Source organism: Pteropus vampyrus, unplaced genomic scaffold (assembly GCF_000151845.1).
Source record: "Pteropus vampyrus isolate Shadow unplaced genomic scaffold, Pvam_2.0 Scaffold57, whole genome shotgun sequence".
Taxonomy (NCBI): Eukaryota; Metazoa; Chordata; class Mammalia; order Chiroptera; family Pteropodidae; genus Pteropus; species Pteropus vampyrus.
This window is the reverse complement of record NW_011888838.1, coordinates 523,954-530,800: the sequence shown is the minus strand read 5'-3', so window position 1 is coordinate 530,800 and position 6,847 is coordinate 523,954.

The window sequence follows — 6,847 nt, the reverse complement described above, 5'->3', positions numbered from 1 at the left end:
AAAAAAAATAAGTTTAACTGTACTAAAATTAAAAATGATCACTCTGTGAAAAATGCTGTTAATAAAATACAAGTAAGCCACAAATGAGGAGAAAGTATTTGCAAAAACTTCTGTGTTAAAGGAATTTTATCCAAAATACATAAGAAACTAAAAAATCAATGATAGGAAAGCAATCTAATTAAAAGTAATCAAAAATGTGAATACATACCTTGTCAAAGAAAATATACAGATGGCAAAAAGTGTGAAGATATTTGTGTCTCATGACCTTAGCAAAGTAGAGTTTTAATAATTAAAAGAATAGAAGGACCTGTTCTGTCACTTTCCCCAGCCACACCTGTGATTGCTCAGTGGGCTCATAAACAAAGTGGCAGTAGTGGCAAGGATAGAAATTATACATGGGCTCAGCAACATGGACTTCTACTCACCAAAACTGACATGGCTATAGCCACTGCTAAGTGTCCAATCTGCCAGTAGCAAAAACCAACACTAAATCCACATTACGGCACCATTCCCTGGGTTGATTAGCCAGTTTACCTGGTGCCAGATTTATTACATTGGACAGCTTCCATAACAAAAACGGGCAGCATTTTGTTCTTACAAGAGTAGAGACTTACTCTGGATATGGATTTGCCCACCTGGCACACAGTGCTTCATCCAAAACTATCATTCATGGACTTAGAGAATGCTTTATGCACCATCATAGTATTCCATACAGCATTGTTTCAGATTAAGGGACTAATTTCACAGCAAAAGAAGTGCAGCAATGGGCTTATACTCATGTAATTCACTCATCTTACCATGTTGCCTACCATCCAGGAACAGCTGATTTGAAAGAATAGTGGAGTGATCTTTTAAAGATTTAATTAAAAGGCCAGTGAAGTAGCAATATTTTGCAGGGTTGGGCAAAGTTCTCCAGATGGCTATATATGTTTTGAATCAGAATTAAAAATGTGGTACTGTTTCTCCCAGGCTAAGGTTCATGGGCCAAGGAATCAAAGGGCAGAAACAGAAGTGTCACTACTCATTATTACCCTTAGTGGCCTATAAGCAAATTTTTTGTTTGTTTGTTTCTGGTTCCTATGACTTTTTGCTCTGCTGGCCTAGAAGTCTTAGTTCCGAAGGCAGGAATATTTCCACCAGGAGGCATGACAATAATTCCATTGAGCTGGAATTGAATACTGCCACTGTGCCACTTTAGGCTTCTCAGAACTTTAAGCCAGCAGTTAAAGAAGGGAGTTATTGTATTGGCCTGAGTGATTGATTCTAACTAAAAACGAGAAATTGAACTACTACTCAACAAAAGAGGTAAGGGAGACTATGTCTGTAACACAAGAAATCCCTTAGGATGCCTCTTAGAGTTTCCATGCCCATAGAAAAGTATGACAACTTGATCTTGGCAGGACTATTATTTGCTCAAACATTTCAGGAATGAAGGGTTGGGTCACTCCACCAGGAGAAGAACCATAACAAGCTAAGGTGCTTGTTAAAGGCAAAGAGAATCGAGAATAGTTACTGAAAGAAGGAAGAAATACCAGTTACAACAATGTGACCAGTTAGAAAAACAAGAACTGTACTTATGAGTATTTCCTCCTTATTTTATTATTTATACATTTATATGTGTGTGTATATATATAGATCTTTGTTTACTTTCTTCTTATTATCTTGTTATTTAACATAAGATGTATTGACTTCATAACATAGTATTTATGTCTTATTAATTTTACATCATTGTATTTAAATTACAGAATATCAAGGTAATCTTACTTCCTCTTGCAGGAAAGGTGTTAGTTAGGATAGATGCATCATATTAGGTGAGATTATGACTTTGTTATTGTCTTTATTTTGAGTTAAGTATGGTTTAAGGAGATATGTATGAGTGCCAAGTTGACAAAAGTGGACTTTTCATGGTTAATTTTGTACATCATCTTGACTGGAACATGAGGTTCTCATTGTTTCTAGGTGTATCTGGGAGGGTGTTTCTTGAAGAAATTAGCATTTGAACTGGTGAATTGTGTAAAGCAGGTTGCCCTCCCCAACGTTGATGGGCATCATCCAATTCTTTGAGTGTCTAAGTAGAGCAAAAATGCAGAGGAAGGAAGAACTCACTCTCTCTTCCTGAAGACATCTATTTTCTGCCCTCTAGGGAGATTTATACCATTGGTTCTCTGGTTCTTAAAACTATACCATCAGCTTTCCTAGGTCTCCAGCTTGTAGGACTTCTCATTCTCCTTAATCCCACAGGTCACTTTCTCATAATAATCTCCCCTATGGTAGAAATCTCCTATTGGTTTTGTTTATCTGGAGAACCCTGATTAATAAAATAACCTTTTTCTTAAGAAATTACTGAAATGTTATGACACAAAGAAGCATGCTACTGTATGCATTCTACTCTCAAATGGTCCAGAAAAAAAAGTACACGAATATATAAAAATCTGATATGCATGTACACACACATATACACCCATATATAATACATAAATACATTTATAATTTTATATGTTTATAATTATAATTGTGTGTTAAAAATGGAAGAACTATAGAATCTGATATTTTAATATAATTATATAGTAATAACTATATCATTATTTATTTATATATAATGATATATATTTGTATGACTGCTTATATATAATATTTATATGTAATTATAAATTTATAATTATAAAATATATAATTATGTAATCATAATTTTATAACATAATATAATTATAACATGTTATTATTAAATTAAATTATATTTACAAATTTCTGTAAGTTTCAATCTATTTCAAATATATTTTAAAATTTAGTTACATTATTTGAGGTTATTATACATCTGGTAAATTAAGAGCCAAGAATCAAACCTCAGTTTTCTGTTTCAATTCTAATGCTTTTTTTGCTACACTAGAATTTATTTGTTGACTTTTCTACTATGGAAAGACAGTCTAGACAATAACAGGGAAAACATTCTTAAATATATTGATTTAACGCCAATCTCAAATTATCAAAATGGCATTTGAATAGAAGTGGTAAGGAAGCTCCATTAGATAGAATAGGACAACATATAATCAGAGGTATATTGAGGTCAACACATGGACAATCTTTTAAGTAAGAAGAAATGTATTCTGTTAAGTAATAAAACTCACTATATTGTTAAATTTGACTTGACACCTGGTTAACAGCTGGGACTGAATGATTTACTGCCTTAAGAAAATGTATCTCATACAGAAATAGTCTTGGAAATGAATAGTGATTCACCCAAATAGTTTTAAGAGCATATCTTCTTTTAAAATCTTTTCAGCTGACATTCCATTCCCAGATGCCACCTCATTATTTTGCTTAATGTTTAATGCACTGGATTAACAAGATGCCTAGGGTCAAAAATGCATGATTCTTGATCTCTTTGAGCTAAGAAAGCAAATTGCTCACTCAGCTTACTCAATTATAGTACACTATAGGGAAAAGAGCAACTGATGGAACATTGAGGTATCTGAGTTCTATTCCCAACACAACTGCGTTTACTGGTGGGACCCATAACTATTCAGTTTTTCTTTGAGATATTTTGCTCATTCGTAAAATAAGATGGTAAGACAAAATCACCTTGAGTGTCTCTGTTCTTCCTTTTCTTTGTTCTATTTTTCTTTTCTTTTTTTTTAATATATGACTTTAAATTATACAAACAAAATGGAAATAGATTCTCAGTTTGTGATATGTTAGAATAAAATGTAATATCCAGGTTCTCTGGGGTGATACTTAATCCAGGTCTCTAAGGGAGATGATGCTTTCTGTTATGGACTAAATGTGTGTATTCCCCTAAAATTTATGTGTTGAAATCCAAGCCTCTCAATGTTATTGTATTAGAAACTGAGGCATTTGGGAAGTAATTAGATCATGAGGGTGAAACCCTCAGGATTGGAATTAGTGCTCTTATAAGAAGAGACACTTAGGCTTACCTCCTTTCCCTTGATTTCTCTACCTTATGAGGAAACCTGGAAGAGGGTCCCCAATATAACCCAACCATACTAGCCTCTTGATCTCAGACTTCTCAGTCTCCAGAACTGTGAGAAATAAATATTTGTCGTTTAAGCCACTCAATATGGTAATTTTTTATAACTCCAAACTGACTAAGATACTTTCCTTGTACGTTGTAGAATTGTTTTTATTAATATAGTTTTTGTTGATTTTCACAGCATTCATATGAGTTAGACAAATATATTGTTCTATCTGTTTATATCTTGGGAAGCCAAAATAACAAGGAAGATATTCGCATCTTTCACAATCAGTATTCAGACTTAGTCTTGACTTTCAACTAATTTAGGATGCCATGAGATCATATAATGTGCATGGGTATGTGCTTGTGCCCACACTTGTGCACACACATATTCACACATGTATAAAACTGAATATATGATGGAAAGGAAACTGGACATATATTCAACTCTTTTAGTCTTTATATTACAACAACGAGTGATATACACACAATGTGAGCATTAAAAGTTCCATGAAGAAAAAATGTGGAATATTATGAAGTTACTGAGGTCTACTTTATTTTGAGTGAAAATAGAAAAATTTTGTGAGGTAGTTACTTTTAAATTTAAACATGATAATAAAAGGGATAAGTCATATAAAGTTCTGGGTGTTGGGTGGGGAAAGGAGAGCATAACGTTCTATGAAGAGGGACCATTATGTTCCGTAAAAAGGGAATAGTCTATGGAATTTAGGCCTGAAGACTAAGATGAATAAATGAGAAAGGTATGGAGTGGTGCAGATAAGACTGAAAAGATAGGCATGGATCATATAATGTACCTCCTCCTTAAGGACTGTAGCAGTTAAATTGTATTTTAGCCTAAGTTTGATAGAAACCTTGCAAGAGTTTCAGGAAATAGAATAATATTTATTTATATAACAAATATTCATTGAGCATTTACTATATACTATATGCTAAACCTTGCTCTAGAGTCTAAGATATAATAATGACCAATACCAGGTGAACAATGATAAGATCTAATTTATGTTTTAAAAAGATTTCTCTGTATAATTTAGGAAAAATGGATTTTAGGATCTCAAGAATGGAAAAAAGAGGTAATTGGAAAGCTTTTTTAAATATACCAAGAGAGACAATGGTAGGCTTTAGGTAAGCAAAGTGAATAAATTTGGAATATATTTTAGGTAGATTTTACAGGACTCTCCTTGGAACTGTGGGGAAACACAAAAAATATCTTAGTAGATGGCTTAAAGTGTGAACGGAAGGCTGATTTGTCAGGATCTGGGCCCCTTTTATTCTCTCAGATAGCTGCTTTTTTATCCATTTATGCATCAGGAGTTTTCTTTTCAAGTTTATATATTAAAATGTGTTTTGAAGATTTAAAAAAGCTATGTAGACCAGTACATTAATATATGTAAAGTCCCTACTTATCAAAAAATTGTCTGTGTGTTGTCTGCATCAAAACAACTGGAATTTTGTGTTCAAAATAACTGATGGCTATCTATCTCTTTTGAATTTTATATTTAAACATTCTTTTTCTTCTCATTAAATCAGAGATATGGAAGTTTCTTGGATCTTTAAATCTTTATATTTATTTAAAGTTACCCTCACTTCTCTATAAAGTTATTTAATTTCAAAGATCCATAGATTACAGATGGATTTAAATCAATCCAGTGTTTTCCTCATTGACTCTACACTCCCTAACCCACCCACTCGCATCTTGCAGTAACCCCTTTATAATCTATGCTAGCTTATAATAACTGCATCTCCAGTTTAGGCATAAGTAAACATTATATTTATAAATATTTTTTTTATATTTATAAACATTATGTTTATGCACAATATATTTATAAATATTATTTTTTTATTATAGAAAATCATAGTTTACTAAGCTCATATTCCTTTTCAGGACTAAAGAAATATTCCTCCAGTTACTAGTTACAGGTTTTATAAGTTTTCAACAGTACTCTCTGGAAATTTCCTTTGATTACATAGCCACTTCCTAAGATCAGTCTACCTTCTTGGAACTGGCTGCTTAAAATGACTGGTCTATGTAGGAGTGTATAACTCTGCTCCCTTACCACCTGAGGATAACTCTGAAGAGCTGTCCTAGGTTTACAGATTCCTGTGGGGTTACCGGAGGCATTGTAAATACATTGCAGCTCAACTTTTCTCTCTGCCCCATTTTGTTTCTGTTTCTTACCCCTCAAGTGTTATTTCTGCAAACATTTCTAGATAAATTCCACTTACTGAGGAACCCAAATCACAACAATATTAATGATGATTGCACTATAGCAGTTTATTTAAATAAGTTTTTGTCTACAGATAGGTATCTCTATATAAGACTTAAGACGATGGCAGAAGGTCTATAAACTAAAACCATTCCTAACTAATAAACTGAGACAGTGGCTCCCCCTAAATTGGCTGTAATTTTGAGTAAGAACCATCTGTCACGGCAGAAGGCCCAGAATATTTAGGTTTTGATTAAAGGAAACCAATTATCAGAGGTCTGTACTGTCACTTCTTCTGTGTCCTTTCTAGTCTTCTATTTCTCTCATAGGATCTCTGAGGACTTGCTCATTGTAGGACTGTGGTCTGAATGCTTGTTTTCCATTCCCCTTAGAGAATAAAAAAATTGGGAAAGTAAATTTTGTGCTTGCCTGAGACCACACCTACTCTCTTGTCATGTGATCCCAAGAAATGGGTGAAGAAACTCCAGAAGAAGGCACAGTTTGTTTTCTTTTTTTTCTCTTTTAACAAAAAGCAAGATTTGTTACCTTATTTTCTGTGCCTCAGTTTCTTGGCTAATTTCTGAACAAAAAACACAAAAATTAAATATTTATTTTTAACATTAAACACAAAATCTGAAATACTCTATGGAAT